Source organism: Palaemon carinicauda, chromosome 3 (genome assembly GCF_036898095.1).
Source record: "Palaemon carinicauda isolate YSFRI2023 chromosome 3, ASM3689809v2, whole genome shotgun sequence".
Taxonomy (NCBI): Eukaryota; Metazoa; Arthropoda; class Malacostraca; order Decapoda; family Palaemonidae; genus Palaemon; species Palaemon carinicauda.
Window position 1 is genome coordinate 119,222,476 of NC_090727.1, and position 12,284 is coordinate 119,234,759.

The 12,284-nt window shown below is 42.0% G+C and overlaps 1 protein-coding gene across 5 annotated transcripts in view; it reads right to left on the reverse strand.

Moving 5' to 3' along the window:
• waw (Translation factor waclaw) overlaps positions 1-12,284 on the reverse strand; it is a 336,239-nt gene that overhangs the window by 128,281 nt on the left and 195,674 nt on the right. The gene's annotated exons all lie outside the window — the stretch shown is intronic.

Below are 12,284 nucleotides of genomic sequence, written 5' to 3' on the forward strand. Positions count from 1 at the left end.
GAAAATATATAGAAAGAAAAGTAGATGAAGCTGACAAAGCTTTGAATTCAGGGAGTGGCTGTGATGTAAGAATTGCTCATAGAATTATTAATAAAATCTCTACTGGGGCAAAAAAAAAAAAAAAAGTGATGGATCTGTTATAATAACAGGAGATTATTATTATTATTATTATTATTATTATTATTATTATTATCCAAGCTACAACCCTAGTTGGAAAAGCAAGATGCTATAAGCCCAAGGGCTCAAATAGGGAAAAACAGCTCAGTGAGGAAAGGAAATAAGGAAATAAATAAATGATGATAATAAATTAACAATAAATCATTCTAAAAACAGTAACAACGTCAAAACAGATATGTCCTATATTAACAATGTCAAAAACAGATATGTCATATAAAAACTATAAAAAAGACTCTTGTCAGCCTGGTCAACATGAAAATATTTGCTCCAACTTTGAACTTTTGAAGTTCTACTGATTCAACTACCCAATTAGGAAGATCATTCCACTTCTTAGTAACAGGTGGAATAAAACATGTTATTTTCCTTAATAAAATAAATTTTTGAATATACTTACCCGATGATCATATAGCTGCATCCCTGCTGCCCCAACAGAAAAAATCCACGGGAGGAATACGCCAGCGATCGCTATACAGGTGGGGGTGTATATCAACAGCGCCATCTGTCAAGTAGGTACTCAAGTACTCGATGTCAACAACGAACCAATTTTCTCCTCTGTCCCACTGGTTCTCTATTGGGGAGGAAGGGTGGGTCCTTTAATTTATGATCATCGGGTAAGTATATTCAAAAATTTATTTTATTAAGGAAAATAACATTTTTCAATATCAAACTTACCCGATGATCATATAGCTGATTCACACCCAGGGGGGTGGGTAGAGACCAGCATAACAAGTTGACATTATGAGCTAAGTATTCCGTATTTTATTTTAGCAGTTATTCAAAATAACAAGCATAAAATAAATAAGTACCTGGTAAGAAAGACGACTTGAACAATTACTCTGCCTTTTTAAGTACGTCTTCCTTACTGAGCCTCGCGATCCTCATAGGATGCTGAGCGACTCCTAGGAGCTGAAGTATGAAGGGTTGCAACCCATACTAAAGGTCCTCATCAAAACCTTTAATCTAGGCGCTTCTCAAGAAATGATTTTGACCACCCGCCAAATCAAGTAGGATGTAAAAGGCTTCTTAGCCTTCCGGACAACCCAAAACTATTTCAAGAGAAAGATTAAAAAGGTTCTGGAATTAGGGAATTGTAGTGGTGGAGCCCCCACCACTACTGCACTCGTTGCTACGAATGGTCCCAGAGTGTAGCAGTTCTCGTAAAGAGACTGGACATACTTAAGATAAAAGACGCAAACACTGATTTGCTTTTCCAATAGGTTGCGTCGAATATATTTTGCAGAGATCTATTTTGTTTAAAGGCCACGGAAGTTGTGACAGCTCTAACTTCGTGTGTCCTTACCTTCAGCCAAGCTTGGTCTTCCTCATTCAGGGAAAGAGCCTCTCGTATTAACAGTCTGATAAAAAAAGGATAAAGAATTCTCTGACATAGGCAAAGATGAATTCTTAACTGAACACCATAAAGTTTCAGACGGGCCTCGTAAAGGTTTTAAAATAGAACTTAAGAGCTCTTACAGGACATAATACTCTTTTTAGTTCATTTCCAACCATACGATAAGTTTGGAATATCGAACGATATTGGTCAAGGCCGAGAAAGCAGCTCGTGTTTGGCTAGAAAACCAAGATGAAGAACATGTAGCCGTTTCGGATGAGAATCCGATGTTCTTGCTGAAGGCATGAATCTCACTGACTCTTTTAGCTGTGGTTAAGCATATCAGGAAAAGAGTCTTAAAGGTGAGATCTTTCAGGGAGGCTGATTGAAGTGGTTCGAACCTGTCTAACATAAGGAATCTTAGAACCACGTCTAAATTCCAACCAGGTGTAACCAAACGACGCTCCTTCGTGGTCTCAAAAGACTTAAGGAGGTCCTGTAGATCTTTATTGTTGGAAAGATCTAAGCCTCTGTGACGGAAGACTGATGCCAACATGCTTCTGTAACCCTTGAGTGGGAGCTGAAAGAGATCGCTCTTTCCTCAGATATAAGAGGAAGTCAGCTATTTGAATTACAGAGGTACTGGTCAAGGATATGGATACTGACTTGCACCAGTTTCGAAAGATTTCCCACTTCGATTGGTAGACTCTAAGGGTGGATGTTCTCCTTGCTCTAGCAATCGCTCTGGTTGCCTCCTTCGAAAAAACCTCTAGTTCTCGAGAGTATTTCGATACTCTGAAGGCAGTGAGACGAAGAGCGTGGAGGCCTTGGAGTACCTTCTTTACGCGTGGCAGACGTAGCAGGTCCACCCTTAGGGGAAGAGTTCTGGGAACGTCTACTAGCCATCGAAGTACCTCGGTAAGTTATTCTCTCGCGGGCCAGAGGGGAGCAATTAGCGTCCACTTGTCCCTTCGTGAGAGGCGAACTTCTGCAGTACCTTGTTGACAATCTAGAACGGAGGGAATGCATATAGATCTAGATGAGACCAATCAAGTAGAAAGGCATCTAAAAGAACTACTGCTGGGTCCGGGATAGGTGAGCAAAGTATTGAGAGCCTCTTGGACATCGAGGTTGCGAAGAGATCTATGGTTGGCTGGCCCCAGGAGACCCAAAGTCTCTTGCATACATCCTAGTGGAGGGTCCAATATGTTGGAATTATTGTCCCTTCCTACTGAGGCAATCTGCTAAGACATTCAAGTTGCCTTGGAAGAAACTGTTACTAGTGAAAAGTCTAGACCTGTTGAACAGGAGAGGAGGTCACTTGCGAACTCGTACCATGTCAGAGAGTAGGTCCCTCCTTGCTAGGAGATGTACATCAAAGCAGGGAGTTGACCGTGTTCACCTCCACTACTTTGCCTTGAAGGAGAGACCTGAAGCTTTTCCAGGTCAGACGTACTGCCAGAAGCTTCTTGCAGTTGAAATGCATTGTCTTTTGACTCGAGTTCCATAATCCCGAGCATTCCCTACCGCCTAAGGTCGCACCCCAGCCTACGTCCGATGCGTCTGAGAAGAGAACGTGGTTGGGAGTCTGAACAGTCAGGGGAAAACCCTATCAAAGGTTGATAAAGTCCTTTCATCCAGTCAGACCAGACTTATATTCCGGAAACCGGGATCTAGACCGCTTCTAGCGTCTTGTCCTTTTCCAGTGAAGAGCTAGATGAAACCGAAAAGGACGGAGGTGTAGTCTTCCAAGTGACACCAAAGAACCACGGATGACAGTGTCTTAACCAGACTCATCCACAGCCTGACAGGGCCGCGTTCCTTCTTCAGCATCTTCTGGATGGATAGCAGGGTTGGGGGTTGATCGTCTTGTTCAGCCATGTCCTCATCAGAGGGTTCCTCATCCGAAACTGATGAGGAAACGGCAACGGAGTGGGCAACGTCTGACTCGCTGAATCCGGTCGCACTGGTGGATGCGTGACGGAGCCGGACACAAGATCATGGTACTGCTGCAAAGTCTGTGAACTATCAACCATGGGGAAGCGAGGAAGTACAGCGACAACCCGAAACTGTCTAGACTGTCTGGGTTGTGCAGACGACCCCTATCGGGTTGCTGAGGTTGCCGCACTGCGTCACAACAAGTCACCTCTGCTGGTTGTTGAACGTCTTCCTAGTGACACACTGAATGTCCACAACCACCTCCGAGAGTCGCTTAACGTTAACGTGCGACTGGCAACCCACACTGGGTCGCACCAGAGGAGGAATCATCTCAACTGGCGGACGTGAGTAGGAAATCTCAGCGTCAACAGGGCGTACAACCAACCGGTAGGAAGGTTGTTGGCAAGAAGGTTCTTCTCCGTAAAAAATCCTCTATCAAGGACTAAGCTTGGACTGCATGTCTTGCAACAAAGCCCAAGGTCTATGGGAGCAGGTGTGGCAACAGACGGGGTAGCGACTGAAGCGGAACCATTTACCCTCCCTGGAAGCATGTTATGCTTTAATTAAAGTCCATAGGAGGCTAAGCAGCTTAAGGTTCCTCTCCAAGTGACAGAGTCCTCAAGGGAGTATCAGAAGGAGGGAGAACAGCACTTTCTCATCTACAGGAACCATGTCCGAGAAAGGCTAGGTTATCTCAGTGAGGGTTTCACTGGTGCATAAGCAGCAGACCAGAAGGCAACGTTATGAAACTGCTTGACAGTCTGTGAACTGTCAAAAACTGAACTGTCAACCACAACAGGAGCGTGAGGACATACAGCACTGGTGTATTAGTAGCAGACCAGAAGGCAACATCATGTAACTGTTTGACAGTCTGTGAGTTGGCAACAACCAAAGTTGTGTGGGGAAGCCTCAACTCCTGACTGACTAGTTTGCTGCGGGCGAGTGGCGGTAACCACAGTGTGTTGCGGAGGCTGACACACCGTGTCAAAACACGGCAGCTTGTGGTAGCTCACGCACGGCAACGGAGTGCTCCGTGTGTCTGTGGGAGTCATCATACATCTGGCAGGGTTGACTGTGCATGGGTGGAGGAGCTCTCACAACAAGAGTGTGGGAGCAGGCAGCCATGCCGGGCGCACAACCGTGGTAGGCTGTAGGCCCACGGGTGCATCGTCAACCTTCTCCGTAGTCGGAGAGTGGGAGCTGGCAACAACAAAAGCGGAGTGCTGGTGCGTGGGAGGGACTGCCGTGGGTTGCGGAGCATGCCGTATGGGATGCGGAGCATGCCGCATGGGTTGCGGAGCATGCCGCATTGTGTCAAAACACGGCAGCTCTACAGCACCTTCCCACTGCTGATGCGGTAGCTCACGCATGTCAACGGAGGGTGCAGCATGAACATGCGTCTGGCAGGGTCGACTGCGCATCGGAGGTGGAGCTCTCACAGGTGGAGTGTGGGAGCAGGCAGCCGCAGTATCTGCTGAGCGCACAACCGTGGCAGGTTGTAGATTAACAGGTGCATTGTCAACCTTCTCAGCACGATACTCCTGCATGAAGGAGCAAGCTGAGACTGTATAGTCTGCAGCATGGACCACTAGGGTCTATAAAAGACGGCAACAAACGGAGCTACTGTCCGTTGTGACTGAGGGTCTAAAACAGCTGGTGCGGCAACAGACGGAGTTACTGCCTGTTGCGGTACCACCTTGCCTCTCTTGGGAGGTGTGCAGTCGTCGGATGACTGGAGCGAGTCCGAACTGACCCAGTGGCTACACCTAGGCCGTTGGACTTGCGCGGAAGGGACCGACTTGCACTTAAAAGCTGCAAGATTTGGTCCATGGTTTCTGCAAGAAACCTCTTCCGCAGACGAGGAATAAATGGGCTCTCTCGTCTTTATGTGGGTGGGGCGATCACGTCGGCAACGTGTGTAGATACACCCGAAACCACCGAGGGAAACGTCTGTTCGTCGATCAAGGCCTGTGGAACCCATAAGTCCTTCGACATTACTTCTCCCCTGGGCTTGGGAGCTTGTAAGAGGTATCGGACTAGGTGAACAACTGGCACAAACAGACGAACCTCGAACGCAACACTGTAACACTTCGCGCATATTACTTTATCACTTTTGATTTTCTGTTGGCACTTATTTCACTGAAATCGAAACTTTAAGTGATTTGTACCTGAAACACGCAATACTATCCTTCATTAAAAGGTAGTAATTGCGAAAACAGTTTTACAAAGCAACAGAAAAACATAATGAAAGATAAAGAATTCAGTGGCTGGAAAAGAGACTAAACACTAGATCAAATAAACTACGTTTAAAATCTCTCACCGCATAAAGCCTGGGAAAAAGAATAAAACTCTAGAAACGTTTTACCTTCTTCCCCTACAGCGACTAGGGAGAAGAGTGAAAAACGAGAACAACGTTACCCGCTTGAACGAAACGTTTATTCTCCTCTCTCTCCCTCCGTCTCTATCTCTCTCTCTCTTCTCTCTAGACTTAGAACCTGAGAGAAGAGCCCAATTATATATCGTTAAAATATATTATTTGCTAAAGGAAAAAACTGAAAGGTTTCCCAAAAAGTTCCTTTATTAGAATTAAAACCATTTAAGCTAAGAAAGAATGAACGAAACGCTAGAATCGGTTTACTCTTACTGCAACGTGAAACCGTGAAATACTCTCTCTCTATCGTAACGATAGAGCGCATGTTGAACGTTCTGAACGTCAACAACTGCGGAGACTAAACTAAACGTTAGTTCATCTTTGAAAACAGTACGAGACTTTCAAAGAAATTCTTTCAAAAACATTAAAATTCTTAAAAGGAAAATACGATATGACGGGCTCAATGTTAATTAACTACGGTTCCAAGTAAGGACCGCCTACTATTAGGAAAGGTCGCACATAAACAAACATAAAAATTAATTTTTATAAGTTTATAATAAATGGAAAGTTAATCGAAGAGGCCTATAAAGGCGGAGAGATATAAAATAAATAGATCTATAACTCGTTAAGCAAAATTACCAAAAACCTAAACACACTTCCGTCTAAGGGAAGGGTCGGCCAATTAAAAGTGAAAGAGAGTCCATACTCTCTTCGTCACCAACACTTCCGTCTAAGGGAAGGGTCGGCCATTTAAAAGTGAAGGAGAGTCCATACTCTCTTCGTCACCATAATTAAATTCTATCCAAAACGAGTTCAAGTTTTGAAATGAAGATAAAACCCCCTGCATAGCGAAAGCTCAAAACTGGAATTGTGTACTTCACCAAATCGTCGAGAAAACAAAACCAGTTAGGGACGGCGTATTCAGTAGGTCTTGCCTGTGGCACGACAGAGGGAAAATTGGTTCGTTGTTGACATCGAGTACTTGAGTACCTACTTGACAGATGGCGCTGTTGATATACACCCCCACCTGTATAGCGATTGCTGGCGTATTCCTCCCGTGGATTTTTTCTGTCGGGGCAGCAGGGATGCAGCTATATGATCATCGGGTAAGTTTGATATTGAAAATTCTAAAATACTGTGTAGTATTGAGCTTCATGATGGAGAAGGCCTGGCTATTAGAATTAACTGCCTGCCTAGTATTACGAACAGGATAGAATTGTCCAGGGAGATCTGAATGTAAAGGATGGTCAGAGTTATGAAAAATCTTATGCAACATGCATAATGAACTAACTGAACGACGGTGCCAAAAATTAATATCTAGATCAGGAATAAGAAATTAAATAGACTGTAAGTTTCTGTCCAACAAATTAAGATGAGAATGAGGAACTGAACACCAGATAGGAGAACAATACTCAAAACAAGGTAGAATGAAAGAATTAAAACACTTCAGAATAGATTGGTCACTGAAAATCTCGAAAGACTTTCTCAATAAACCAATTTTTTGTGCAATTGAAGAAGACACAGACCTAATGTGTTTCTCAAAAGTAAATTTGCTGTTGAGAATCAGACCTAAAATTTTAAAAGAGTCTTACAAATTTAAAGAACCATTATCAATACTGAGCTCCGGATGTTGAGGAGCCACCGTCCGTGACCTACTTCATATCCCATAATTTGCACCATGCACTAATTTAGCTAAATCTCCATTAAGGGATTCATCAACCTCAGATCCACATTCAGGGGATGAAATTGATGCAAAGAGAGTAGCATCATCTGCATACGCAACAAGCTTGTTTTCTAGGCCAAACCACATGTCATGTGTATATAGTATGAAAAGTAATGGGCCAAGAACACTACCCTGTGGAACACCGGATATCACATTCCTATACTCAATATGGTGCCTATCAACAACAACTCTTTGAGATCTATTACTTAAAAAATCAACAATAATGCTAAGAAATGACCCACCTACTCCCAACTGTTTGAGTTTGAAAACAAGGGCCTCATGATTAACACAGTCAAAGGCAGCACTAAAATCAAGGCCAATCAAACGAACTTCCTGACCACAATCAAGGGATTTCTGTACAGCATTGGAGATTGTAAGAAGGGCATCACATGCTCCAAGGCCTTTACGAAAACCAAATTGCAAACTAGGGAATAGATGATTACCTTCAGCAAACCTATTAAGACGTTTTGCCAGAAAACGTTCAAAAACTTAAGATAATATGGGAGTTATGGAAATTGGGCGGTAATCAGTAGGACTTGAGCTACCACAAACACATTTACATAGAGGAGTAACATTACCAATTCTCAAACAAGTGCTAAAAGCTCCTCTTCTTGCTAACTTGTGCAAAATAACAGATAACTTTGGAGCCAAGAAATCTACTGTCTTTATAAAAAAAACAGGAAAAATACCATTGGGGTCTACACCTCCATAAGCATCAAGGTCCATCAACGGAGCTTTAATCTTACAAGATCGAAAAGCTAAACTAGTTAGTTTAGCCTCAGGAAAACATGAATGAGGAAGTTCAAGTTTTTCATTACTCTGTTTACTGTCAAAAACATCAGACAAAAGGGTTGCCTTTTCCTTTGGACATTGAGTGACTGAGCCATCTGGTTTAAGTAAAGGAGGAACTGTTGCATCTACAGCAAAGAGTGCATATTTAAGGGTAGACCACGATTTATGTTCCTAAGTTGTACCAGGAAGGGTTTCTTTTATGGTTAAATTGTACTCCTTTTCAGTCGAGTCATAAACTCTCTGAGCAAAAGCTTGAAGTTGAGTATAGTTGTTCCAAGTCAAATCTGATTTGTTACCCTTCCAAAGATGATAGGCCTCCTGCTTCTCCAAATAAGCACGTCTACAATCATCATTGAACCATGGTTTGTCCTTCACTCGGTACCTTAGCACACGAGAAGGGATACGCCTATCAATTATGTTAACTAGATTCTCATTCAAAGGGACAACAGGATCTACACTACTATAGAATTGTGACCAATTCAAGCACAAAAGATCATGCAAAATCCCATTCCAGTCTGCTTGGGATTTCATATAAATTTTACAAGAGTATGATATACCAGGGACAGGCTGCTCAGTCTTCACTACTAATGAAATCAAGGCATGATCAGATGACCCGACTGGAGAACCAACCTTACTAGTTATAGCGCCAGGGGAGTCAGTGTATACGAGGTCCAAGCAATTACCAGACCTGTAAGTAGCTTCATTTATAATTTGCTCACACCCTGATTCAGAGGCAAAGTCTAAAGCTCTTAAGCCATGGCGATCGGAAGGAGAGATAGAACTTAACCACTCCCTATGATGAGCATTAAAATCACCAACAAAGACAAAAGAAGCCTTTCTATCATCTTCTTGTATCTTAGCCATAATGGTAAGAAGACAATCGAAGATAGAATCATCCATGTCTGGATTCCGGTAGATCGAACACATGGCCCTAGGGATGGCCTTAGGGATGGCATCACGTTTCAACATTATTGGCTTCTTAAAACCAGTTATAAAGAGCTCAGATGAGTGTCTCATATTAGAAACCAAAGTTTCTGAGCACAAAAGAATATCATACTGTCTGGACGCAACTGTAAGGTCCTGGATATTTTCATGAAGACCATGAATATTGCAATACAGAAGACGACATTGACGAAATCTAGGACGTACTGGTCCCGGATTTCGCTCAATGTCTCCAGACAGCATAAGAATTAATAGAAATAAGAAAGAGACATTGTTCTTAAAAACTAGATAAACAAGAATTATAACAAAAACTATATGTACAGAATTATAAATAAAGTGATTTATGAAACCCATAGACTTAAGTAAAAAGTCGGAAAAACTGGTCAACATGGAGGAGCCGATACACCATGCAAGGGTAAATACCCTCCAGGATAGCCACTTCAACTGAAGGGAGGACAGTAAGGATGGTTTTGAGAAGAAAAAGAATCAGAAAAGGAAAAGACAACCTCTTGATAAACCACCAGGCATCCATGGCCCTTCTATTAAGCCTGCCCAACACACCATTTCCAAAAAAATAAGAAAAAAAAAATAATAATAAGATAGAATAGTGTGCCCGAGTGTACCCTCAAGCAAGAGAACTCTAACCCAAGACAGTGGAAGACCATGGTATAGAGGCTATGGCACTACCCAAGACTAGAGAACAATGGTTTAATTTTGGAGTGTCCTTCTCCTAGAAGAGCTGCTTACCATAGGTAAAGTCTCTCTTCTACCCTTACCAAGAGGAAAGTACACTGAACAAATTTCAGTACAGTAATTAACCCCTTGGGTGAAGAAGTGTTGAAGAATGTTGGACGGAACACTTTAGTGAGGTCATGAATAGGAGATATGAAGGGAATAATTTGGCCAGGGCACCAGCCATCCGTTGAGATATTACCGCTAGAGTTATGGGGTCCTTTGACTGGCCAGACAGTACTACATTGGATTCTTCTCTCTGGTTACTGTTCATTTTCCTTTTGCCTACACATGCATCGAATAGTCAGGCCTATTCATTACATATTCTCCTCTGTCCTCCTCATACACCTGACAACACTGATATTACCAATCAATTCTTTTTCACCCAAGGGGTTAACCACTGAACTGTAATTGTTCAGTGGCCACTTTCCTCTTGTTAAGGGTAGAAGAGGCTCTTTAGCTTTGGTTAGCAGCTCTTCTAGGAGAAGGACACTAGTCTTGGGTAGTGCCATAGCCTCTGTACCATGGTCACTAGTCTTGGGTTAGAGTTCTCTTGCTTGAGGGTACACTCGGGCGCACTATTTTATCTTATTTCTCTTCCTCCTGTATCGCTAAAGTTTTCATAGTTTATATAGGAAATATTTATTGTAATGTTACTATTCTTAAAATATTTTATTTTTCCTTGTTTCCTTTCCTCACAGGGCTATTTTCCATTTTGGAGCCCCTGGGCTTATAGCATACTGCTTTTCCACCTAGGGTTGTAGCTTTGCAAGTAATAGTAATAGTAATAGTATACCTGATGCTGAGGAAGACCTTGATGTGTTCATGCATGAGGCAAGAGGCAAAACCTGATGAATGGGAGCTAGGAGTGTTGGTTGAAAAAAGATCTGACTGATTGCAATAATAACAGAGGCATCACACTTACGTCAGTTGTCCTGAAAATATATAGTATGCTCATTCTAAAGAGACTAGAGAGAAAGATTAATTAAAAGCTGAGAGATGAACAAGCAGGATTTCGAAAAGGTAGAAGTTGTACTGACCAAATTTTCATTTTAAGACATGTTCAGCTATGTGTAGAATATAGAAATCCACTTTTGATGGCATTTGTGGACTATAAAAAAGCCTTTGACAGTTGTTCACCTGCCCATTTTGTGGAGAGTCCTGCGTTATTATGGAGTTCCTCTTAAATACGTAAATTTGATTAAGTCTGCTCATGAGCATATCAGATGCAAATTTGATGTTAATGGAGTCCCATCAAATTAATTTCTAGTGAACATTGGAGTACTCCAAGGGAATGTGATGTCACATATGTTGTTTATCATCATGGATTTTGTAATGCATAGAACAGTTTGGGATGGCGGAGAAGGATTGAACTGGATTGGTAACAGGAAATTACCAATGGTACTGATTCTGCATTAGCAAAATGTCAGAGGATTTGCAAAGCTTACTTATCAGAATGCATGAAATATCACAAGCAGTTGGGCTCAAGAAAAATAGAAGAAAGACAGAGATGATGAGAATGGAATATGTAATGGAAGATGAAATATCATAAGAAGGAGAAAGGATTAATGAGGTGGAATCATTTAAATATTTAGGAACTATGATCTCTAATACAGTCTTTAGAATTGTAGTTTAATGATAGATTGAAAAAAGCAAATCAGACAATGGGTAGGTTAAGTAAACTTTGGAAATCAAATAGCCTGAAATTACATATAAAATCAGGTTATATACTGTGTTAGTTTAGTGAGTTGGTGTTACTATATAGACATGAGTCGTGGTATGACAATAAAACAATATCCAACAGATTTTGTAGATCCGAGAACTAAGCTCTCAGAACAAAATTTGGAGTTAAATGGCAGGACAGGATTAGAAATGAAACTATTAGAGAGATTACTCGAGTGCCATAGGTGGATGAGATCATGATGACGGGTAGATGGAGATGGTTTGGGCATGCCCTTTGAATTACCTAAGATAGATTAGTTCATCAAACGTACAACTGTGCTCCACAAGGCACTAGAAGAATCTCTACTACCATTACGAAGAGGAAAGTAGCCACTGAATAATTACATTGCAGTAGTAAACCCCTTGAGTGAAGAACAATTGTTAGGTAATCTCAGTGTTGTCAGGTGTTTGAGGACAAAGAAGAATGTGGAAAGAATAGGCCAGACAATTTGTGTATGTGTAAGCAAAGACAAAATGACGCGTAACCAGAGAGAGGGATCCAATGTAGTACTGTCTGGCCAGTCAAAGGACCCAATAACTCTCTAGCGGTAGTATCT